The 26,692-nt window shown below is 38.7% G+C and overlaps 1 protein-coding gene across 3 annotated transcripts in view; it reads left to right on the top strand.

Annotated features, from left to right (window-relative positions):
- The window catches only part of PLAGL1 (PLAG1 like zinc finger 1), a 140,816-nt gene that overhangs the window by 86,863 nt on the left and 27,261 nt on the right, over positions 1-26,692 (top strand). For 2 of the 3 annotated variants that reach the window (XM_023729442.1, XM_023729445.1), the window contains one exon: positions 16,908-16,981. The exons of the other annotated variant lie outside the window; for it this stretch is intronic. The gene's annotated coding sequence lies outside the window, so the exon portion shown is untranslated. The remainder of the gene's footprint in view (positions 1-16,907; positions 16,982-26,692) is intronic. 3 annotated transcript variants of the gene reach the window in all.

Below are 26,692 nucleotides of genomic sequence, written 5' to 3' on the forward strand. Positions count from 1 at the left end.
TCCTTATGGACATCACAGTCTGTACCCAAAACATTTTCTGTGGCAGGTGGCAAAAGCAGCATCACCACCCTGGGGGAAAACCACTAGTCTGAGCAGTTTAACTAGTGAGTTAAAATGAATTCTGGTTTCATTTACCTCAAAATTTCACAGGTAAATGAAAGACCCCAGATTGAAAGAAGTTAGCTTTATTCCCATCTTATCATTTGTATTAACTGTATTTCTGTTCCATAACTTTTTGTTTGTATTATATTGAACAAAATTAAAACTCCCATGTTAGCAATGAATAGTTGTTTTTTTTTAAGCCAGGAAGGTCTAACTATTTGAAATAGAATTTGAAAAAACATTTTTAACCTGAGAGAATGAGTTATTCCATGTACCACTGAAAATATTTACAGTATTAAGTAGCTTTTACTTGGCCTGTTTATTAGAATAGAGATTGCATTGCCAGTGTGGAAAAATAAGGTTATAAACCATAAAGTGAAGCCGATATTTTTTTATTTATATTTATGGTATCATTTTGAAAGACAAGTATTGAAATTTGTTAAGCTAATTTTAAAGACATCTCTGAGAAGGATCATTGTCTGAAGATGGTTTTGTTCATTAACATTTTAGCAACTGAGGAGAACACAGTAACATAGTGGTATTTTCCTTTTCTGAGAGTATCTGAATCAGTATCTTATATCTTGTTCTAGCAGTTCTTATCTCATCTATTTTGAGACCACCAGGAAGACAAACACCCTTAACACAGCCTTCCCCAAAATATATTCCTTAGAATAATGTCTGGATGGGAATGTTAACTGATGTTATATGGAAAAAGGAGTCTATGGTCATGTAAATTGGAGGAAAAAACAGTTAAAATTAAATTGTGTCCTTGTTGTGTGCCATCAAATTGATTCCAACTCACAGCAAACCCTATATGAGAGTAGAACTGCTGCACAGGGTTTTCTGCGCTGTAATCTTTACTGGAGCAGACCGCCACATCTTTTTCCCCACGGAGCCACTGGGTGGATTCAAACTGTCGACGTTCCAGTGCACAGCCGAGTGCTTAACCATTGTACCACCAGGGCTCCTTAAAATTAAACTTGTTTATTTCTAACAAGGAGCTCTACTGGTGCAGTGGTTAAGAGCAGCAGCTGCTAACCAAAAGGTCAGCAGTTCAAATCCACCAGCTGATCCTTGGAAACCCTATGGGGCAGTTTTCCTCTGCCCTATAGGGTCACTATGAGTTGGAATCAAGTCAGTGGCAATGGGTTTTTTTTTTTTTTTTTTTTTTTCTATCAAGACTGATTATCTAAGAGAGGCTGTGGTCTGTATTTCTCCAGTTTGTTTCACCTTGGAACCCCTGTGTCAGCAAATACACCATAGGTCTGGTGCTCCATGGAAATTTTGGGGAAAATGTTGCTTTAAAATTTAGAAAATTGTGTACATGACAGGCTCTGTTCCACATTTTCCACAGTGATAGCAAAAGAAAATAAGGACATTTGAGCTAGAATGGGAAGTTGTAGCATAAAAGGACTGTTGAACAAACTTAAAACAGTTGACATAGAGTTAAGTCTAAATAATTACATAAATATGGCTATAAAACAACATATATTTTTGAAATCTTAAAAGTAAAATCACATGACGTGTTCTTCCTTCTTGTAGTCATCTACCAACTCGCATATCACTGTTTCTCATTTCTTGAAGATTTAGCTCCTGGCTTATTGTCCTCGCCAAGACTACTTCTGTCCTAGTTCTTGGTAATTTTAAGGCCACAGAGAGAGCCTTCCAATACCCTGACTTCTCAGGGTCCTTAACTTCCTTTCCTTCAATGACTTTGTGCTTCAGACTACTTCAGCCATTTCTTCCCATGGTCATATTGTAGCTCTAGTCATTAACAACAACTGCATTCCTTACGTGATCTTGATTTCAAGCCTCCTGTTCTCTGTCTACGTCCTCCTGTCTTTCCAGCTCAATTTTTCCAGCCCCCTACTCCAACAAATTTTTAACTCTATCTAGACATACGACTTCTTCCACTGTACCACATTCCCCTCATATCCTCACATCCTTCCTTACTCAATGTAAGTACCCTAGTACATCATTGAAATCACCCATACAGATGGAAAATATGGCAATGGATGGATATTGGTGATGGTTGCACAGCATGGTTGATATAATTGGTTTCATTGAATTGTACAAGAGGCAAATGCTGAATTGGCAAATGTATAAAAAACTGTCTTTTTTTATAGCAATAAAAAAATGGAGAAAAAAATCACCCATACACCCTCGTCTCCCTCACCCCTCCTCTTGCTTCATTGCACTTAGCTGTCTAAATCCCAGTACCTTGGTCTGCCTACTCCATGCCTGCAGCTGTCCAGCTGAGCAAAGCTGGAGAAAATACCCAGCCATGCTCACTGGTCTTAATTTAACTATTAGATTACTAACCTCAAATGGGCACTTAATGTTTTCTGGCAATTTGGTCAATTAACCCCCAGGAAGATATTTAAAACATCTTTTTCCTTAAACTTCCAGTTCCTCTTCACCTATTCTCCCTCTCAAATAATGACTTTGTTTCATTTTTCACTGAGAAAATAGAGACATTCAGAGGAGTACTTCCATAAGCTCACATCACCATATCTACCAATTCACCTGCACCTGTTCCAATAACATTCTACTTTTTCTTCTTCCTTATTGGATTAACCGTCCAAATCCAATCTGAAGTTTATCTTATACTTGTGTTCTTAGATTCCATCCCCTCTCATCTACTCATCAGTTGTCCCCTCTCTGCCCTGCATTATATATCCCCCCACCTTTACTTGAAAGGAAAAAAAAAAACAAAAAAAAAAAACACGCACAACTCCCATTCCCCTCTAGTTTCCACCTGTTTCTGTTCCCTGCTGCTCTTTCCACAACTTCCCAGTCTTTACTTTCTTTCCATTCCATTTTGATCCCATTTCAGTCAGACTTTGGTCTCCAGCATTCCACCAAATTTGTCTTGAATGTCATCAGTGACTGCCATGTTGCAAATCTAGCAGCTGGTCAAGTCAGATGAGAACTGAACTATCAGCAGCATTGATCCATTTGATCATGCTCCTCCATGAAACACTTTTTTCCCTTGTCTTCCCAGTTGCCATACTTTCCCAGTTGAACTTCCTTTTTTCAGTGACCACTCCTTGTCAGTCTTTCTTGTGGATGCCTCCACATTGCCCTGACCTCCAAACACTGGCACAGCCCTCAGACTTTTTCTCTGTCTACATGCTCTCCCTTGCTGATCTCATTCAGTTTCATGGCTTTATATGTTTTTTCTGTCAACTACTAAATTTTATATCTCCAATGTGAATCTCTCCCCTAAACTCCAGACTCAGTGTCCAGCTACAAAATGTCTGATAGGCATATGAAACCAAACCTGTCTAAAACTGAGCTCTCGAGCTCACCCCTACTCCCAGTCAAACTTTCTTCTTCCTCAGTCTTCCTTTTCTTAGTAAGTGGCAACTCTGTTCTTCATATTCGTTTCTTCTTTCTCTCGCCCTCCACACACCCAGCTGCCAGGAAGTGCTGTCATCTCTACCTTAAATGCACCCAGAAGATGAACACTTCTCACCACCTCTACTGCTACCACACTGGCCCAAGCCTTCATCATCTCTATATTGCACTAGTCTTCTAACTGATCTCCCTGTGTTTCTCTTTTCTCCCCTATAATCCATTCTCCAAACAACAGCCAGATAAATTATTTAAAACTGTAAGTCTGATCATGTTACTTTCTTGCTCTAATGTCTCCAGTGCTTCCCTATCTCACTTACAGAAGCTTATCAGCCTTTACATGATACAGGCCCCCTGTTACCCCTGACTTATCTCTTATTGCTCTCTCACTCACTGTAGTAACCACTCCAGTTTGCTTGTTCCTACATTGTAGTTTTGCAATTGTTGTTCCTACAAATAGCTACATAACTTGCTTCCTTACCTCCTTTAGATCTTTGCTAAGTTGTCATCTTCTCATCGAGGCCTTCCCTGCCCAACCTGTTTTAAATTGCCACTGTTATCCCTACCTCACCCTACCAGCACTTCCTGTCACTTCATTCCTTTGTTTTTCTGATCACCATCTGACAACATACTTTACTTATTTGTCTGTCCTTCATTCCAAGATAAAGCTGCACAAGGAAGGGAATGTTTGTGTGTTTTGTTCACACTGGTATATCCTCAGCGTCTAGAACAGTGCCAGGAAAACAACTGCTCAATAAATACTTGTTGAATGAAAAATGAATGTTTAAAAAAAAAATTCCATTATAATTTGGGTTCCATACCCCAATATATATTTAAAAAGGCAGGAAAGTGGGATGGAGGAAAGAGAGAGTGTAGTAGTTACTGACTTTGCCTAATATGCCCTTCTCTTTTTCCATCCTAACCAGAGAGATGGGTAGATTACTCAAGCTGGGGCAATTTTTGTATTCTGTCCTTATGGTACCCTCCTCCTGGGATGGGCATGTGATCCAAGCCAGGCCAACTTGGAGGGCTTTCCCTGGGATTTGATATTTCTCACTAGAGCTGTCAATAAAGACATATTTCAAATCTTGTCATATATCCTCTTAGTGATTAATAGACCAGTAGACAAAAGAACACAGCCATACACTATAGTAACGTAAAGACTGTATAATACAGGTATGTACTATAATAATATAAGGAATAAGACTGTTGTTGTTGTGTGCCATTGAGTTGATTCCAACTCATAGTGACCCTGTACGACAGAGTAGAACTGCCCCATAGGATTTTCTTGGATGTAATCTTTAGAAAGCAGATCGCCAGGTCTTTCTTCTTCAGAGTGGCTGCGTGGGTTCAAATTACCAACCTTTCAGTTAGCAGCTGAGTGCTTAACCACTGTTCCTTGCAATAAGACTAAGTCATTATTAGAACTAAATATCATTATTAGAACCCTGTATTCTCCAAACAGCTAATATACCAAGTTATTAATGTTTTGAAACATTTAGAAAAATTGACCATATACTAGCTCATAAAAAATTAATAGTACAAAAAGAGATATTTGAGCAGATACAAGGGAGATTCAGAAAATTCTAAGTAGATACTATATAAAGTTCTACATAAATAAACTTTAAAACTTTCACTGTAGAAGACACTACTGTCTTAGTTACCTAGTGCTGCTATAACAGAATGGTGGCTATAACAAATGGGAGGCTTCTAGTTTAGGAGGCTCGAAGTCTGAATTCAGGGTGCCCAGCTCCAGGGGAAGGCTTTCTTTCTCTGTCAGCTCTGGAGGAAGGTCCTTCTGTCTTCTGAGCTTCTACTCCGGGGCAGTCTTCATATGGCTTGGCATCTCTCTTCCCCTATCTCTGCTCTGCTCACTTGTTTAATCTCTTTTATATCTCAGAAGAGATTGACTCAAGATACATCCTATACTTGCCTCATTAACATAACAAAGACAACCCATTCCCAAATGGTATTATAACCACAGGCATAGAGGTTAGGATTTACAACATATATTTTTGGGGGACACAGTTCAACCCATAACAACCACAGAAGGCTGTCCTGACCTATAGGGCCTATTTGTTTTCCTGAGGAATTCTTTGTAACATTCATAGAACAATTAATTTCATGCTACATAACTTCAAAGGCTCAGAAGAAATATATATGTACACATACACACACACATATATATATACTTTATTTTAAGAGGTTTATGTAACCCTCATTAAAACCTAACAGCCAACAACATTTTTAAAATATTTGTCAGTAAAAAACCACAAATAAGATTTAAAAAAAAATTATCTACTGTTACCAAATAGGGCCTAAAGAAGGCAAAGATGATTAACTATTTGGGAATTTTTTTGCATAAACTATTTCTCATCAGTAATTAAAAAAACAAACTTGAGACATTTAATAATGTTTAGCACCCATTTTTGGCAGTCTTTCAGGAATATTACTTCCTTATTATGGTATCAAATATTTGTTTTCAGCCACTAACATGTTTTTTTACTAACAGCAAAAACCCACAAACATTTCCACCAAAATCAAGAGTAGTGGTATGATGCCTGCTGATATAGTCGTATAAGTTCTAGCCAACGCAATAAGACAGGAAATATAAGTAACAAGTATCGTTATTAGAGGAGAGGAAAAGATAACATTAAATTTTCCTAGGCAGTATGATGGTAGAACTATACAATCCTGAAAATCAGTTATAAAACTCTTAGAATTAAGGCAATTAATTCCATGAAGTAGTTGGATAAATGGTATATAATCAGTAGCAATACCGGAAGCTTAAATGAGACAGTTGGTTCCATTTCTAGTAGATACAAAGAAGCCAGTGTGCCAAGATTAACTCAAAGAAGGAATGTGTATTTTCTAAATTTTCTACAATTAAGTATATATAGCTTTGTTATCAGAAAGTAAATAATAAACATCTTAAGGAAGCAAGATACAAGATTTCAATACTTAGAGGTAAGAAAAACCTAGAGCTAGAGCCCAAGTTCAGCTGAATTCTGTCAATGGTAGGCTTTCCAAGATTACTCAGTAAGGAAATTTGAATAAGGACTTTAATTAGTTTAAGGACAATTAAAAATAAACTGAAATCTCAATCATTTATACAGTCCCGATTAAACAGATTTAGACCAAGTATTGCTTGGAGAAAAACTTTGAAATTTCTTCCTAGAATATACTTGAATTTTCTTTCTCAGTGCTTGTTTGGTTATAAGTTCTTAGGTAAAAAATAGATCTTGATATTTTTAGTAAATGGTTTCTAGTGCCATTTTTTACTGAGGACCTGGAGGACTCTATCAGAATTCAGTTCCAGGAGCTCCCCATTTAAGAACAATAAATTAGGCAGCAGACAACATGGTGGAGAGCGCAGGTTTTAGAATCAGGCATAGCCTTGCTAGAATTCTGGCTGTAATGCCGGTAAGTATATGACCATGAGCAAGTTAATGAACCTTTCTTAGCCACAGTTTTGTCTTTGATAAAACTGAAATAAAAATACCCATTAGGCTTATGAGGATTAATTATGGTGAAGGCCATTAAAAAGGGATCGTCAAACTTCCTCTGTAAAGGGTTAGATGGTAAATATTTTAGGCTTTTCAAGCCACATGGTCTCTGATACAGCTACTCAACTCTGCTGTTGTAGTGTGAAAGCAGCCATAGATAATATGTAATTGAATGGGAGTGGCTGTATTGCAATAAAACTTTATTTACTAGTATAAAAATAGGCAGCAAACCAGATTTGGCTTGTGGGGCCATAGTTTGGAGACTTCTGCTTTAAAGGATCAAATTGTTCAGTGGCTTAACGATGTCCCAGAACAAAGCTTAACTGTGTTCCAGAGCAAAGCTGTTTGTATTTAAAGACATACAAAATATTCATCAACCAACAAGGTAAAAGTACACCATGTCTAGCATTTAATTAAAATTTACCAGGCTTTCAAAGTAGCAGGAGAATTAAATAGTAAAGAGAAGAATCAGTACAGACATAGAAATGACACAGATGGTGGAATTATAAACAAAGATACTGAAATACTATGTTCCATATATTCAAGATGATAGAGGAAAGCATAAGCTTGTTAAGGAGAGGCATGAGAGTTAGTAAAAGACTCAGATTGAACTTCAGAAGAAGACATAAACATCTAAGATGAAAGCTCACTGGGTGGGATTAATGGCAGACTGGACACCACAGAAGAAAAGATTCAGTGAACTTGAAGACATAGCAATAGCAATTATATGAAAGGAAATACAGAAAAGAAAAAAACAGAGCATTAGTGTGCTGTGGGACAACTTCAAGTGGCCAAATATATGTGTAATTGGAGTATTCAGGGGAGGAAATAGAAATAATATTTGAAGAACTAATAGCTGAAAATTTTCCACATTGGGTGAGAACAGTAATCCCACAAATATCAGAAGCTCAACAAATTGATACTTATAGAACACTCTACCCAACAACAGAAGGATACACATTCTTCTTAAGTATACCCAAAACATTTATCAAGATAAACCGTATTCTGGGCTATAAAACAAGTTGCAGTTTAAAGGGATTCAAATTATATAAAGAATGTTCACTGACCACAATGGAATTAAATTAGATATCAGTAACAAAAAAGTATCTTGGAAAATATTTTGTAACTGTTCCAAATAACCCAGGGACACATTTTGGATCAAAAAACACACTTTAACAAATTTAAAAGAATACAACTCATACAGAGTACACTCTCAAACCACAATAGAATTAAACTTGAAATTAGTGACAGAAAGACAGCTGGAAAATTCCCAAATGTTCTGAAATTAAGCAGCATACTTCTGAGTAATTTATGAGTCAAAGAAGAAGTCTCAAGAAAGGCTAAAAAAAAATTTTGAACTAAATGAAAATAGAAGTGCCGTTTAGCAGAATGTGGATTGCAGCTAAAACACTGCTTAGATGGAAAGTTACAGCATTAAGTGCCGATATTAAAAGAAGAAAGATCTAAAGTCAGTATTTTAAGTTTCTATTTAAGGAAACTAGAGAAAGAAGAGCAAATCTAAAGCAAACAGAAGAAAGTAATAAAGAGCAGAAGTCAACAAAATTAAAAACTATCAACAAAATAGGGAGAAAAAAAATCAGTGAAACCAAAAGCTCGTTTTTTGAAAAGATCAATAAAATGATAAGCCTCTAGACATGCTCACCAAGAATAAAAGAACACCAAGACATAGTTTACCAATATCAGGAATGAAAAAAGGACCATTATTACTTATCCTATGGACCTTAGAGGACTATTAAGGGAATGCTACAAACAACTCTGTGCCCACAAATTTGATATCCTAGATGAAATAGACCAACTCCTTGAAAGATACGTAAAAACTATCAAAACTCACTTGAGAGATAGCTAGCCTGAATAGACCTATGTCAAAGAAATTGAATTTGTAGTTTAAAACTGTCCAGAAAAGAAAACACCAGGACCAAAAGGTTTCACTGGTGAATTCTACCAGATAACCCATGGGTCAAAAAAGAAATCAGAAGGGAAATTAGGAAGTATTTTGAACTGAATGAAAATGAAAATATTTCCAAATGACTAGGACACAGCTACAACAGTGCTTAGAGGGAAGTTTATAGCACTACATGCCTGTATTAGAAAAGTATAGTCTCAAATTAATGACTTGGTGTAAGGGATCGTCATACTTGTCTTCATATATTTGAATGTCTTTCATTAAAAAAAATTTGTTTTACACCATTGGAGAAGACAGAATTAGGCATGGTTACAAAAACGCACCTCAGCTCTTCGTCGGAAGAATACAATCATCAGAATTCCCCAGCTTTGGGCTGAGTTTCTTTAGCAAGACATGTAGCCTTATATATTCTTAAGGGTTCTTTCCAACTCTTAGTTTCTCGGATAAATGGTAGGCAAGAAAAAAATAATTCTCAATATTAACAGATGAAAACATATTTAAAATGGTATGTTATATAATAGATAACACACCATAAGAAAGAAGTTATTTTTTAAATCACAAAATGGTAGAATGAGAAGGTCTCTTAAGTGCTATTTAGTCCAACAGTGGCCTCAAGTCTCTGCCTCGTCAGTAGTCATCAAGGTCTTGGATGAAATTTAAAAAAAAAAAGGATCCATTTACGTTTGCAAATGAACAAGCCCAGTGAAGGATAACTAGATCATTAAATGACATGCTCAGGATTCAGAGACAATCTCATCAAGCTCAAGGCCAGTCAGAAATACTATGGAAGTTCTTCTGTACTAGATAAAAAGTTAGATTAAATGTCACTTCCTCTCTAAATCTTCTTCTGGCTGTCCCAGTGTTAGTGGCCTCTGTGTCTGTCTTTTCACAGCTCTCTGCACTTAGTATCTACAACATGGGAAACCCTAGTAGTGTAGTGGTTAAGAGCTATAGCTGCTAACCAAAAGGTTGGCAGTTCAAATTCACCCCAGCTGCTCCTTGGAAACTCTGTGGGGCAGTTTTACTCTGTCCTGTAGGGTCGCTGTGAATCGACTCAATGGCAACAGGTTTGGGTTTTGTTTTTTGTTGTTGTTTTTTTTTTGGTATCTACAGCATTACCACCCACGGATAAGATATTTATGAAAAATGAGACAAGGAGTAAAAAATTAGGTTTGCTGTTTACCACTGGCAGTCTTATCTTGTGCTAGAAATTTATCTGTTTTTCTTAGTGTGAGGGTCAAATGAAGTAAGATAAGTAAAGCACTGTCTGCGTGCAACAAATAATATCCATATATGTATTTTTCTCTTTATGTGGCAACAGTCTGTGACGTTTTTCCTAGCATACCAACACATTTCTACTTAAATGGCTAAATGGCAAGAAGTAAAGCAGAATTGCACAGAAAAACCACATTGCTGCTTTATAGCAAACAAGGATTTGCCGCAGTTAGCTTTTTAAAAGACAATTCGTGTTTCTATTTTGTATAGTGGATTCTTTATCTTTTATGACAGTTGGATCTTGGTTCATTAGTTGGCCCCCATAAAATTGTTGACTTGAGTGCTGAAAATGTTAGCACTAGAGTGGGATTAAGTAATCCAGAGTCTGAAAGTTAAATTTCATGACTTTTTATTGGAAAGGAAGTATTTATTTCTCCTGCTAACAAATTTTACATTGGTTTGATTTTCATCATCAATGATAATAGCTCCTGTTTATTGAACATTTATTATATGCCAACACTGGTCTGCGTACTCGATATGTTATCTAATATGATCCTCCACAAACTCTATGAGAGAAGGTAGTATTATTATTCCTGTTTTATGTATGAGGAAACTGAGGTTCTGAAAACATTGTTAATTGCTTAATGTTACTAATTACTAAAAGATGGCACCAAAATCTGAACATGGATCTGACTCCTGTGTTAATGCTCTCAAGCACTGCCTCTCACTGAATGAAAGTAATACAGTACATTGGGCTTAGACATTGATGTTGATTACTTGTTTAATCAGCATCAATTATTTGTGCATCTACTTAATAGTGTGAGAACTTCAGTGAATAATTATAGCCATAGTACATAGTAGCTAGGTATAATGGAAACAGCATGGCACTTGGAGACAGAATATTTGAATTTAAAGTTTTGACTCTGCTATTTTTATTACTTCTTTGACTTTGGCAAGCCAGTTACCTCTCTTGTGCCTATTTTGGTCATTAAAAAATAGAAATTAATAAAACTATCTCGGTTGTGGTGAAGATCAAATTGATGTGTTTATTAAGTACTTTGTAAATGCTTTTGAAAGATTTATAAGTGAATTAATGAGCGTATTTGACCATTTGACATACACTTTCTTAAGTAGTAAATTTTCTGAGTGCTCTTTAAAAATTATTCGATTTATACAAACTTTAGTTTCCAGAGAACCACTATTGACTTGGAGAGTGATCTCTTCTAGAAAGGGGCTCTGTTTATAAGACTAGGTTTTTTCAATGAGATACATGGTTTTTGAAGGATGATTACTTCACAATACCTTGCAATACAATTCTTGACAGACATTTCTATCTCTGTTTTGGAAGAGTTGGAAGACAGGTTGAAATGTGTCACCTAGACCCAAAGTGAGTCAGTGCCAGAGTCAGATACAGAATTCTTAATTTAACGCCCGTTCGTGTCCACTGTGGAAACCCTGGTGGCATAATGGTTAAGAGCTACGGCTTCTAACCAAAAAGGTTGGCCTTTCAAATTCATCGCTCCTTGGAAACTCTATGGGGCAGTTCTGCTCTGTCCTATAGGGTCGCTATGAGTTGGAATTGACTCAACGGTGGCAACAACGGGAAGCATGTCTACTAACTAGCTACCTATGCAGTTTAGGGTTCTGTATTTTCTAAGTTCATTTCTAGTCCAACCTGAAAATAAGTAGAGGTCTTTCCTCCTTGAGGGCTGGGAAGCCCGGATGGATGACTCTGAGGCCTTTGGTGATCCCCCAGGTCAGTACTGAAGCTCCAGAAGTGGGTGGTGTGGGAAGGTTATATTCCTGCCACTTAGCTGTGCTCCTCTCTGTCAAAGAATGAGTGCTCCATACCTTTCATTCCAGTATTGTTTATTTTCTTTTGGGTTTAGGAATTTTGAAACTTAACCCACCTATTCCCATGTTTGCTCAGGATTAGTGACAGGAATGGATTGGACACAGTAAAATTAGTGTATTTTGTTAGAGGTGTTCAACAAAGATTGTGTCAAAGAAGCGGTTCAGAATTCAATGGAAATTTTGAAAACCTTCTAATTATATTTAGCAGTGTAGGTAACAAATAGGATAGTTCATTTTCTTTCGTATCCCGTCTTGCCATCCCCCTCCCTCTTCCCCCCACAGAAATACATATGACTCATTCACACACAGACTGTCACTTAGGAGCTTGGATTACCCAGTTTGGTGATTACCTAGGTCACACCAAAAAGCTAATTGTCCTATCTCTTGTTCACACTTTTGTTTTGCAAACAATTTATGCAAACTGACTCTCTCTTTAGGCTGTGTGGCCTTCACTATAGCTCAGCTCTTAGGGAAACCCTAGAAATTCCAGCTCTTAGTTCATCGTATACGAGTAGCCCACTGGGTATAACCAATTAGCTTTAGCTCAGTAGTGAACTAATGAGCGCTGCACATATAGCAATACTCCTATGATCATTAGAACTATTTGGTGGAGAGTAAAGTTTCCAAATAGTTTGAGTACTGTGACATGAAAGAAATTGCAAATTGTGACGTGAGACCATCACTGGTGGGGCCGCAGGACAGAGAAAGAAAGGGAGAGTGAGCGGGAGAAGTTTATTTATGGAATGTCAGGGAGCCATTGAGGCTCAGCAGGCCCTCGAAGCGGAGGACTTCCCTCCGTGCTTGTTTTCTCCCTCTGACCTTGGATGAACTAGCTTGCAGTATATTATGCCGGGTGATTGTGCTGGTTTGTCATGGTTAGCATTCTGGACTGTCACTGGAATGTAGGAAACGGATGAATTTGAATTGAACCATGAGGTGGTCTGCCGGGCCCTCTCCTTGTCTCAAGGAAACCTGTCGCTGTTTGTCTGGGCCGGGCCTAATGAAAGCAATGGAGGGAAAGAGAGGTGGGCCTTTGATCTCTTTGTTGCAGCTGCTCCCTGGGAACTCGCTGAAATCAATGCCCTGTTTTCCTGAAGGAATGAATGGCTCTGCCTAACTAGCTTTGTGAAGCCGTGGGGGAATTCACTGCCTCTGTTTATTGACAGCTGAAAAGGAGCACATGGGGCGGAATGGACCTTCTTGTGAAAACCAGGCACAGGGAAAATTAGACCTCAATTTAACACAGAGGAATTTGGAAATTCACCCCAAAGGAGACGGTGGTTTCTCAGGCTTACATTAGAATTACTCAGGTTTGGGGCTGGTGTGTGACAAACAATGGCGGTTTTGTCACAACTGTGTTGTAAGTAGGAATAAGGTATGCATAATAAATGATGCTAAGTACAGGTTGATTCAACACCCCCTTCTTTTTTTAAACACAGAAGTTGAGAAAGACAAATATCAACCATGATATAATCAGGTGATTCTTTTATCTTTAAGAAGGAAAAAAAGGCTAAAAAGTTAGGTGATGCATCAAATAAACATTATGAATATACCAGTTCTAGAAAATGTGTCTTTCATTCATCTGTGTTTCAAACTGTCTTTGAGCTTTAGATCTAAGTTCATGCGATAGCTATTCATGCCTTTCTTAATTCTGTGTGTTGCATGAGAACGTTATAATACTGTGTTTATTTTTTTTTTTTAAAAAACTAATATTCTTGGGATATTGTAACTGGAAGTCTCTGTCAAACATAAATGAAGCTGGCTAATAGGCCAAAACAGCACCCGAAGTTAGAATAGCTCACGAGTCTTAAAATTAGCACCTCAATTTTTAGAACACATTAAGGTAAAAGGCTTAAATTTATCACAAGGAAACATGACCATACCTTCTTTTACGTCTCCCCCCACTTGCTTGGTTTCCCAGGAAGAATTTATGGCTTCTTCCTTTGGCCCCTCAGCCCTTTGTACACACCTCTATTATAGCACTTAACACATTGCCCCGTAGCTCTTTGTTAGGTGTATTCTTTTAGCTGGAAGTGAAGCAGCTGTGTTGTATTCATTTTTTTTTTTTTTTATCTTCAAGTCCAGCAAATCTCTTGGCTCAGTAAACGTGTGCTGAATGAATGGGAATGATAGCTCCCTGTACGTTACTTTGAGTGTAATTACTTATCTAGGCTTCAACTGCAAATACTAATCAGAGAAAACCTTGATCGGTGCTGTTGCTTTTTAAAATCTTTCCTTTATAGAGAGTTGTTAGACACTTTTTGATTTGGCAAGTTTGTGGAGAATTTGCTTAGCCCCTGAGGAGAAGGCATAAAAAGCGTATGTCATTGTCCTTTTCAGACCTAAGCTCTGTGATATTCCTTACTATAAATAAATCTTAAGATAATAATTAGATTTTTTCAATAAGAAGATGGAACAGCTTTTAGAGTTTCATAGACTTTCACTTGACCAGGTTTGGTGATTGAGATGGATAAAGCTTCCGTTCTACATGATTTAATGCTGTGATATGTAATGTTAAATAATGCAAAACAAAACAACCTTTGACAGTTTGTCTTTAAGCAGATTTACTACCACTGGATGTTAGGAATTCCTTATCAAAGGAAGCAAACAAACACCTTCACTTGTCAGTGAAAAGCATAAAGGAAACTTCAGTTCTAAAAGACTAACTGCTCAACTCCGATTTTACAGAATCTTAAGACAAACCCAATTTCTGAGCTATTCTCAAGTTACAATCTATGTCTTTTTTAAACTAGAGCCTTAAATGGGGGAATGGTTGTCAACATTCTTTGGGAAAATAGCATCATAAAATCATAATGGAAAATTTTAGAAGGTGTGGAGAAAAAAAAGGTTAACACACAAGTACAGAAACTAGCTAATATTCTACTCTGTTATCTTTCATTTTTTACCACCGAAATTATTTTTTAAAGAAATTTATTTGGATTTCTGTTTTTGATTAAGGGTAGGGATGAAGTTTAAAATGCAAGTTTACAAATTTGTGAATTGTGGTAAGGATCATGTGGAGGAATGGGCTGTTGTATAGGTTGTAAAAATGTAGACGATTCAGCAGGTTGTGATTCTGCTGGGATTTCAGATTTGTTGTGAAACAGGAAAATTACCAAGGTTTCATCATTGGCCGACTATCCTCCTACCCCCATAAGTATTAACTTGTAGATAAGAAAGCATTAAGCGTAGCACTTAAGTTTTATAACTTGGCTGCTCTATCCTCCCAGTTTCTGGACTTCATTTTGTGTGACATCACCAAAGTAGGGAAGGGCAGAGGGATAGATGGGAAAAAAGAGAAAATCAAACTGCACTTTTCCATTTGATGTTTTAGCTTTCAGGGCTGAGACATGTCTTCATCTTCACTGATAAAAAGAGCTACATATAGGCCAAGGATCTGACTGCAGTTAAAAATTGTGTCCTTGCTATGCTTATAGATATCAGATAACTTCAGATATGTAGTTGTCCATTGAAAGAGCCTTTTTCTCAGAACTGAAGACTGCTGTAATATCCAAAAAGAATGATTTCAAGTAATTTAAGACTCAAACCCTCAAAATAAGTTTGGGGATCCACGTATAGAAGATATCTGTATGTGTGTGTATGCGTGTGCTTATCTCTGTAAGCAAACTTCCTAGTGGAAGGATACCAGATACTTCCCTCTGAGACAGCTTGCTGCCCATCCAGACTGACTAAATAAAGCAGCCCACCCAACAACAACAACAATAAATGGAGACATCCTCCTTACCCAGTGGACTGAATTGCAAGAAAGACTGTATTCTGAAATACGGAGTTATTTAGAATTAAGTTACCTTCAAGTACATGTAAGATCAGATGTTAACTATTGTAGAGATCTTCTAGATAGCTAATCATTTGTAATTAATCATTAGTATCTTAACGAAGGTGTTAAAATACTTAATACATGTTTAGTAGTTGCAACATTACTTATTGTCCCCTTTTGTGAGATATTTTTCAGCAAGGCAAGACCTCAACTCAGGAGCCAAGATCTCAGTTCAGCTCATACCTAAATTATTATACCTCGACCATTAGTTTTCAAATTAATAAGGTTCTGCTATTTAAAAAACAAGCCTCCACGGTCAGTACATAAATATGGACTCCCCGTGAGGATAGACTGCCCAAAGAAGGGGTTTGCTTATGGATGGTGCTCAAATATTCATCCAGTTGAATTGGATTGCTAGTCCTTGATGAATTTATATCTATAACGGTGAGGGTTGATAAGATTGAGTTGTTATTAATCTATTTTGTCTTCATTCTTTTCATGGAAAAGTATATTTAAGTTGTTTTCAGTCTTTATAAATTCCACTACTGCCTTCCCTTCAATTGCTGTCCAGTCTCTGTTCTTTTACCTTATCTCATCTCCCCCCCAGTCCTGCTCAGGTACTTAACTTCCTTCTCCCAAAGGATAGTGGTCTTAGCTACTTAGTTGACAGGTTCTGATTATCATTTAATCTCTGCTGAGGGCTTTGAGGCTGTGAGGTATTTTCACTTGAGCTGAGGTTTCTGAGAAATAATTCCAAGTGCTCACTGCTCATGAGGCACAGTATTTAGCACTTTACTTGAATTAACTCATTTAATCCTCAAAAGGGTCTTATGAGGTAGGTACCATTATTTCCATCTCACAGGTATGGAAGTGGAGGTAGAGAGTAAATGGTTTGCATGAGGTGGCACTAAGTGGTGCCAGGATTTGAATGAAAGCATTCTGACCCCAAAGCATATGCTCTTCACCATGTCACTATTATTGTCTCTAAAACTAAACATCCTTGAAAGACTTAAAGGCATGCCTTTAGAATGTGGGGATTGGGCTCTGTGGCATGTTGATGGAGAGAGAGTTTCTCATCCTGGCGTCTCTGAGCTCATATTCTGTATAGATAAGTGTCTGCTTAACACACTGTCAGCGTGGTCTTTTCTCAGTGCTTTTTTTCCTCCTCTAGGATTGCTCTCACGTCTGCTGTGGGCTCTGTTTTGTGTGACACCTTAAACTCACCTGTGCTTCAAACTTAGAAGGGTAAGTAATGTCTCCTGCTAAACCCTCTGATGCTGGCCCAGCCTGTGCCCCATGGTCAGTCATGACTCTGCGTTCTCATGCTCTCCCTACGTTAGAACACGCACCAAAGTGGAAACCTCTCCCACCATACAGAAAAGACTCGCTGTCAGAGAATTCATGTTTGAGGAATTTTAAGCCTTGAGGGAAAAATAGCATTGAGAGATACAGGTTGAGAATAAATTTATGAAAGCCTGTTTTTTAGTCTTTAGAAAAATCAAGAGAACATGCTAAGGATTATCATTGATATTTATTCATATTAAATTAGGAGTAATGGATATTGTACAATTGATTGCCATTTATCAAGACTTGCCTACTAGAAACTTTGTGATTTCCCTCCTTGTATTTTAAAAAGATGCTTTTAAATTATTTTATATAAAATAAAAGCACGTAAGCATGAGGAAAAAAATCGGGGGTATTATCTCCATTTTGAATCACATATTTAGTATATTACATATAGTTCAGAGTCTCCAAGACATGCTCTTAAAATCATAACATGAGGTGATTCTTAATTTGAATATGTTCTTTCAGAATTTCCTGAAGTTGTGAAATAAGGATGTCACTAAATCCAGTGTTTATTTGAGGGAATTCATGGTTGGCAGGGGTCACCATGTATATCAGAAGTTTTATTTCTTCTTATTCTCTACTATACATATGGAGATTATGATTTGTTTTAACTACCTATTTCAAGGTAATGATCCCTAATTCCAGCCTTAAATTTCATATCCTATATTTTTGGTGTTTTTCCCCATCACATGTATTGGTTCTCTTAAGCCCATTTGCTGCCTTCACCCAAGAGCAGCCCTCTACTTGTGTTGCAACTTCAGTGCTAACAGATTTGCTTAACCATGACTCTTGGCTCCTCGCCACACATTTTTTGTAGAATGTCCTTGAATGTAATATGTGGTAATTTTTATTCCAGTCTCCTTTGTAAGTTTCTTATCTTACACTTGAGTTATTTTCTCTAAACCTCTAGATAAACTATAGTTTATCTACTGGTTTAAATAGTTTTATCTTAAAAACTTTCCCTAAACTAGGTAAACCGCTTCCCAATTTATTTAATGCTATTGAGGCTGACTTCTGGAAAGGCTGTCCACAGCTGCCTCAGGTAGATAGTTAAAGTGAGGAGAATATTAGATGTGTGTGTTTAAATTCCTCTTCTCCACATGATTCTGATTGCAACTAGTCTGCTTCCCCACCAACACATTCAGAAGGAAAAATTTAGCAAGATCCAAAAATGCCAGAATCACTTCTGTATTTCATTTGGGTAACTTTATGAACACCAGTTTGACCAAAATTCATGCCAAGCCCATTTGTAATTGTTTTCTGTAGTTAAACGTGATATTGTCATTAAAAGCATAGCAAATAATATTACACTAAAGAATTAGGAATCTTTCAAATACATGATACACGAAACTTTGAAGCATGCAGGTAATAATAGATTCTTTTATAGGCACATGTTAGGAAATGGAATTGTGTCATGATGATCCAAATTAAAGAAAGTTTACCGAAGTGAATCAATCATTTATACTCTTTATGTTATATGTATTGTATTCTGAAACCAGTTAGTAATGTTTCCTAATTGTGAGTTTACCCAGTGCGTAAAATCATTCTTGATACTTATGATTAACATGGCACGTCTACTTTGTATACCTACTTTGTGCTCTCTACCAGTCATTGTGCCTCTATATGTACATATATAATGTGTAATCTTAAAACAGCTCTGAAAGAGAGGTGGTGTTGGCTGCCATCAAGCTGGCCCCTGACTCATGGCAGCCCCATGCACAATAGAAAGAAATGCTGCCTGGTTCTGTGCCATCCCATGATTGGTTGTGGATTGGACCATTGTGATCCATAGGGTATTCACTGACTGATTTTTTGGAGATAGATCTATCCCTATTTTATGGCTGAGGAGACTGAGGCTTAGAGAGGTTAAGGGTTTGTGCCTAAGGGTGTATATACCCAGCAAGCAGCAAATCTAGTATTCAAACCTAGAACCATCTGACTCGAAGCCAGTGCTCTTTCTTTTTATACCACATTGCCTTTCTTAGGTTGTATATAGGACAATATTATCATTTGGTTAGCTTTTTCAGCTACCTGTAGGAATACAACCTAATAGTAAGAGTACGCTTCCCATATAGTGGAATAAGGTCATGTAAAATGCATTACTTGTACCACTTTTAGGTAAGAAAAATCATTAAAATTTCCTTACTTTACATACCCTCTCCCTAAACAAATAAAACAAACCAAAAAAAGTTAAAACAGATAATTGAGGGATGAAAGGAGTTGAGGGACATAATATAGAACTGTGTTGGTAGTATTGTTAAAATTAGTAAATAAAGCACGTTTCTCCACCAGTGTATTTAAAATAACACTAGAAGTTAGGCGTGTTTATATTATACTGTAACAAAATATACCTTATTTGAGGAATAACTTAATTGATTCATTATGTGGCATTTACCAAGGTAATTTTTCCCTTTTTTTTTTTTCTTTTTGAGCAACAGGAATTAAAAGTGATTCATCACACACACACACAATCACCATGTAAATTGGAAACACATTAAGATCATAGTTACTTCATGTCGTTTCCCTAAAATGGTTCTCATTTGCCCCATATTCATCTCAAGTACACAAGAGTGTTGTTTGTTAGCTCTGATTCGGGAAAATTTGGAACTCTCTATGAAAAATTGTTTTTACAGAGAAACTTCAGTGTTTAGTTATAGCACGTGTTCTTTTTGTGCACGGGTATTTTGCTATGGGAGTTACCACTTGCCCATTTTATTGTATGTAAGGGATAAATGCAGCAGCATAATCTGTCGGTCTGTTGTCTGAGGTCTCTTTCTGTAACACCCGTTGCCGTTGAGTTAATTCCGACTCATAGCAACCCTATAGGATAGAGTAGAACTGCCCCATGGGGTTTCCAAGGCTGTAAATCTTTATGGAAGCAGGCTGCTACATCTTTCTCCTGAGGAGCAGCTGGTGGGTTCGGACCACCAACCTTTCAGTTAGCAGCCGAGTCCATAACCACTGTGCCACCAGGGCTCCTGTTCTGTAACAGAAGCTGGGAGAGACACTGCTTTCCTGATTAAAAACTCCCAATGGCTCTGCTTAGTCAGGACTCTTGGTTATAATTGACAGAACCTGATGGAACCATAGAAGAATTCTAAACAGGTGACTGACCGGAGCACATTTGCATGTTGGAAGGATCACTCAGACAGCAGCATTGTGACTAGAATGAAGGGGAGCCAACACAAAACAGAGAGACTGGAGGAGTCAGTATGAATCTCAGTCCACACACTCTTGTGTAGAAATGTCCCTTCACATGAACTTCACTGTGCCTGCAAGCCCTTTAAACTCACCGGCTGAGTGAGTTTAAAGGAAGCCACATGAAGATCGTTTGGTCAAGTAGGCTGCTCTTCCACTCACTAGCATACTCCTGCCCCCTCCAAAGTTTTTGGGCACCACAGATTGGAAGGTAGTCTCCTCTACATGGGTGCCCACTTTAGGTGATGGGAGTTGGGGATGGACATATTGGTGTCCATTAACTGCCCTTTGAGGTGTCACCTGTCTGGTATGAGAAGGAAAGCAAGTGCCAATGGAGGAGGTTAAACCCTTGTGAGACTACAGTGGCCCCACTCTGGTTGCTCTGGATTTCCAAACTATGCCTGCTGCTTGCCCAGCACATGCTAACTTCCACGTTTCCTGTCTGTGAGTTCTCTTCTTGGGTATGATTTAAGATGAAATTCCCACCTTTTTTATAATCTAAGTAGAGGAGAAAGGGGGATTTATGTTTCAGAATCTAGGGGATCAGCTTGGCCAAATTCTGCCTCTGAGACAGGGCACTTGCTCCCTAGGCAGCTTCTTGTCTCCCAGGTCAACTTCCTCTGGATGTGCCTCATGCTTTACATGCCCATCAGACTTAAGGCTATGCCTGTTTGGCAGGAAAATGGGGTCCCCTGGCTGCTGATTCTTTCAAATCTGAAGTTCTTCTGACCAGAGCTCTCTGTGCAAAAAGTTCTAATCTTTGTGTAATGGCTGACATATCTTGGCTTGTCTAGACTTCTCTCCAGTTTTCTTTTGTTTTTTGTTTTTAAGCACCTTTAGACCTTCTGAAGGTCTCGCGTGTTCAGCCACAGGATGGAAGTGGAGTTTCCATTAAGGACATGACTGACCTCAAAATCTGAACTCCTGTAGACATTTCATTTGGGCCACAAGTTCCTAGCCTTACTGCAGCGTCTTTGAATCAATGAATTTGTCACATGAAGGATTTATATCCCTTCTCCTAGTGAGGAAAACCTGGTGGGTGTAGTGGTTAAGTGCTATGTCTGCTAACCAAGAGGTCAGCAGTTCAAATCCACCAGGCGCTCCTTAGAAACTCTATGGGGCAGTTCTGCCCTGTCCTGTAGAGTCACTATGAGTCAGAATCGATTCGACAGCAACAGGTTTGGTTTTGTTTTTTTTAGGGAGGGAATCTCCCCTCCCGCAAAGCACCTCATTTTCTCTCACGCCATCATTTCCATCTTATGGAAATCAACAGTCCCACTCCCTATCCAGCATGCTGCTCTGGGAGGCAGGGCCAGGCTTGGAAACAACTACCTGAAGACTAGCCGCACTGGTTTCTCTCTTTCCTTTTCCTTTTTGCTTTGGTTTTTTAGCAATTTAAATTTTAAGATAAAGGGTTAAAGACAACTTCTTTGCCTCTCTTTCTAAGTACACGGCTAGGAATCAGAGGGGTTAATCTTGTGAGTAAGCTCTAACATCTGCCTGCCCTTCCTTCTCTATCTGCCCGAGGATTTTAAAGCACAGAACTACCCCCAGATCAGCCTTTGCAGAGTCCACACTCATCTGCAACAGGGTTTTGTGTTTCATTTTTTGAAAAATAATTGGCTCCCGTTCCAGCAGTTGTAGCTAATCTATAACACAGATATGCACTAGCCTAAGATCCTTAGCACCTTATTGAGGCCCCCACAAGTCTGTGTCTCACTTCATAACTTCAAATATGGAAGAATTATTACTTTTTTTTTCATTTTACATAACTATCTTAATTCAGACTTCAGCCTGATTCTGTCAGTCTAGAAGGAAATTTCATCTCAGTCATTTTTAGGTGCTTCCTACTCCCATTAGGAGTACCTGGGTGGCGCACACGGTTATACACTTGGCTACTAACCAAAAGGTTGATGGTTAGAATCCATCCAGAGGTACCTTGGGAGAAAGGCATGGTGGTCTTCTTCTGAAAAACCAGCCATTGAAAGCCCTATGGAGCACAGTGCTACTCTGAAACACATGGGGTTGCCATGAGTCGGAATCAACTGGATGGCAACTGGTTTGGTTGGGTTTTTGGTACTCTGCATTGGAGTGGGCCCTAGAACCTGGAGATCTCCTTGGCACCTGGAAAGTGAGGGACCAGCCTTCTTCAGTATGTCCAGGTAGTGGTGTCTTGAGGCCCTGCAGCTCTCTGCCTCTGGCTGGGAATGAAGGCTGGAAACCTCTTGCCTAAGGCCTGACCTCCCTGAGCACACCACTCACAACTGTCCTTGTAAGGGTTCTGCCCACTACCTTGGGGGACAGAGCACTGCAAGAGCTCCCCTTGCTGGGGAGGGGAGGGAGGCAACAGATCTCTTCCTCCTTTTCAGGCCTGGGGCCTTTTTCTCACCTTCTCCTCCCCTCCCATGTGTCTAACAGAATTAACTCAAGGGGTTTAGATGTTAACAATGATAGACTTCTTCAGGCTACCTCTGCCTGCAGCTGGGCCAAAATACAAGAAATTACAAAGCCTGCCACCCGTTTCAAATGAGACAAAAAGAAAAACTGTCAGAGAACAGACGGAAAGTAAAATTCCAAAGGTGGCCTGCCACGCTGATTTGGAGGCCAGTGATAAAAGTAAAAGTCACCCGAACAGTAGGTAACTCTGGGAATTAAGAGAAGAAAACATATTTGAGAGAGTAAGCTCATAGAAGGAGCCCCAGTGGCCCAGTGGTTAACACTTGACTGCTAACCGAAAGGTCTACGGTTTGAACCCACCAGACGCTCTGCAGGAGAAAGATGTTGGCACTCTGCTTCTGTAAAGGTTTATAGCCTTGGAAACCTTATGGGACAGTTCTGCAGAATTTCTACTCTGTCCTATTGGGTCGCTGTGAGTTGGCATCAGCTCGATGGCAATGGGTTCGGTTTGGTTTAAGCTCATAGAATCTGCACAGCTTAGTCAGTGAGAAAAATCTAGTGTCACTCTGAGTTTCTGACCTTGGAGAGGCTGGGAAGCGACATGTGAAGTGGTTGATTTATTAACAACATGGACTTTCAGATCATACACTCTGGATTCAACTTCCAGCTCAGCCGCACCCTGCTTGTATGGCCATAGGCTAGTTAGCACAACTTCTAAGCCTCATGTTTTCCCCACAAGTGAAATGGGATTAATACTACCTACTCTTATGATTGTTGAGAGCAGCTCAGAACAATGGTTGTCACCTGGTGAGGACTCCGTTTAAATGTTAGTTACTACTATACAGTGGTGCCGTTAGCTCAAATAGGCAATGCTGGAGGAGGAGCATGTTTTACAGGGTCAGATGTGAAGGCTATACTTTACGACAGGGCGCCTCGAGGTGCAGGCAGTGTGGATATAGGCAAGCTGATAGGTGCAGGACTATAGTTGGACGTATTAATCTGTAATTTGATAGAAAGTTCAGGATTGAAGATAGAGGTTTGGGAGGGCTTTGACCTTAAGCGGTAGTTGGAACCTTGGGTTTCAAGATGTATAATGTCTCCTGTAAATGTTGTTGTTAGGTGCCATTGAGTTGGTTTTGACTCTTAGCAACCCTACGGACAATAGAACGAAACACTGTCCGGTCCTGCACCATCATAATCTTTGCTATGTTTGAGCCCATTGTTGCAACCACTGTGTCAGTCTACCTCATTAAGGGTCTTCCACTTTTCGCAGACCCTCTACCTTACCAAGCACGATGTCCTTCTCCAAGGACTGGTCCCTCCTGATAACGTGTCCAAAGTATGTGAGACGAAATCACCATCCTCACTTCCAGGGAGCACTCTGGCTGTACTACTTCCAGGGAGCACTCTGGCTGTACTTCTTCCAGGACAGATTTGTTCTTTCTTTTGATAGTCTGTGGTATATTCGGTATTCTTTGCCAGCACCACAATCTAAAGGCATCAGTTCTTCTTCGGTCTTCCGTATTCATTGTCCAGCTTTTGCATGCATATGAGGCGATTGAAAATACCATGGGGCAGTTCCACTCAGTCATATATAGGGTTACTATGAGTCGAAATCGACTCGATGGCACACAACAATAATGTGAGAAGTAGAGGGCCAGGTGCCAGGCTCACAAATCTATTCAAACTTTAAGTGACCCTTTGCAACATATCCTTCTGTATCTTTAAAATGACACCGTTGTTTTATGGTGAATATGAATATCTCAGTTAGGGATGCCACTTCAAAAGTATAACCTCATTGTTCCCTATGATCCACCTCCTTGAAAACAGATTAAGTTGTCAGTAATCTACCAAATTAGGTGTGCTCCTTTCCATCTGAAATTAGTCTTTAGAAAATAAAAATTTAAAAGCTTATTCGAGAGGCTTTTCAAAAACAAACCATGCGCATCTCCAACCTTGAGGAATCTTCCCTGCAAACCAAGGCAGAGGCTTCCCAGTGTTTGGGGCTTACCTAATCCTTTCCCACTCATATTGTTAGATATAAAAAAGTCAGTTTGAAGAATCTGCTGAAGTAAAATCAGAAGTAGCCAGAAGTGAAGGAGCAGAAGCTGGAGGGAAACCCGTTTGTTCACTGGCGTTCAGTGAATGCTCAGCAGGTGCTGGCTAACCCAGTTCATTAACAGAGAAGAAGACATGTTCTTCAATGCTGTTCTCTCAAGCAAATGACTAGAAAAACATATTGTGACAGCAAAAATGCATTCTGGAAATCATATGCTCTAGATTCATGAAACTTGAGTTTCTGTTGTCACTGAAGAAATCCTTTCTGGAAAAATGTTTTCCCATTCATTTAAAATAGCTTTAGCAAAGTGTTTAGAATGTGGCAATCTCTGTTCCTAGAAAACGTGATTTTTCTTGCTGCTCTGGAACTGGTAAACATCTATATTTAGCAGTGTTTAATTTTAGAGAGTTATTTTTTTAAGCTCATGCTTTTTTCTTGTTGACATATTTAAAGTCTTTTTTTCTGATTTTGAAATCTAAATTCTGAGCTGGAAAGCAGCAGGCAAGTAGCATCCTATCAAACTTAGATGTGTTATTGTCCCTAAGTGTCTCTTCTCTGCTTTATTAAATCGTCGGATGACGCACGTGATTTTCTCCCTAAGCCTTGCTTGCTTTTGGGTTCTCTGCTGCACTGTTAAGTGTTTAAGCCTGAGCCTGGTGCTGAGCTGGCAGGTGGGAAGGGCAGAGGGACTTCATCTCCCCCTGCCAGAGTTCTCCGCTTTCACGAGCGAGCAGGGCTCACATTGAACAGCTTAAGAATAAGCTCCCGTGTGAGCCCTCGGAGGCCAGGGAGGATTGTTGAATTCAGAAAGGAGTTGCTTTCTTTCTGTGATAATTTGAATATTTTGACAATGAAGCTAAGCTACTCCACTGCCTGGTTTGCGTACCTCATGGCATGTGCATCCTTTCCTAGGAAGCCGAAGAGAGCCTCCCCAACCTGCGTGAAGACATAAATTGGCATTGTCTGTTTGTGAGATGGATAGGAGCAAAGGAAGACTTTTTACTCTCTTTTAGTGTTTTTTAAAAGCTCTTTGAAAAATTAATACAAACCTTCAGAGGCCACCCAGTTAAACAACCACAACAATTACTGAGCATTTTAAGAAGAGAGACGGACCATGAAGATGATTTGTGAAGTGTTTATACATGCAAAGCAGAGAGAACATGTAAAGCAAATTATCTCAGTGATTCAGACAAATAACCTCCCCACCTTAAGCTTTTACCTGAATTGAAAAGAATTATTTTTAAACCTTAATTGTCTAGAAATGGCTTTGATTTTTCAGTTTTTAACTTGAAAGGATGTTCTCAGATAAAATAAATGCACATAGGCTTTTTGATCAAATTAAAAGAAGAAAACAGGCAACTGAAGGAATAAATCACTTAGGCAAGATATAATTGGCTTTGTTTCATAATAGATTTACCTCTATACTGGTTAAGAAAATCCTGAAAAGCTTTCCTTCTAAGAGGATCCATTTGTCGGAATAGTCTTAGTTGGAAGAAACCAAGTTTTATAATGAATTGGTGAACAGAGATCCTGGTTTCCAAAGGCACATCAAGGTTCAGCAATGCAAAGCCAGCTACAGACTCATCTTCCCAGGGCGTGTTAAAAACATGAAGTTCTCAGGGCTCTGAGTTGTGGTTTCTGTTAGTCTGTGCTATGGCCTAGGAATTTGTATTTTAAAAAGCTTTCTCTGGTGATTGTAAAGCATAGCCAGGTTTTGTAACCCCTTAATTGCATATTCAATTTGGAGACTTCAACCATTTCACCCTGAAAATCTGGTAAATCTATAGGGTGGGGCTATGAGTTGGAATCGACTCGATAGCAACGGGTTTGGTTTTTTGGTTTTTATACATTTATTGAAGCTTTTGTTGAAAAGTAGTGTGCCTTCTGGTTATTTCTGACTTTCTTTCGATTCATAATTTGTTTCAGGTTCTGTTGTTTTATAGATTTGCATACCT

The sequence above is a fragment of the Trichechus manatus genome, unplaced genomic scaffold (genome assembly GCF_000243295.1).
Source record: "Trichechus manatus latirostris isolate Lorelei unplaced genomic scaffold, TriManLat1.0 scaffold00002, whole genome shotgun sequence".
NCBI classification, from domain to species: Eukaryota; Metazoa; Chordata; class Mammalia; order Sirenia; family Trichechidae; genus Trichechus; species Trichechus manatus.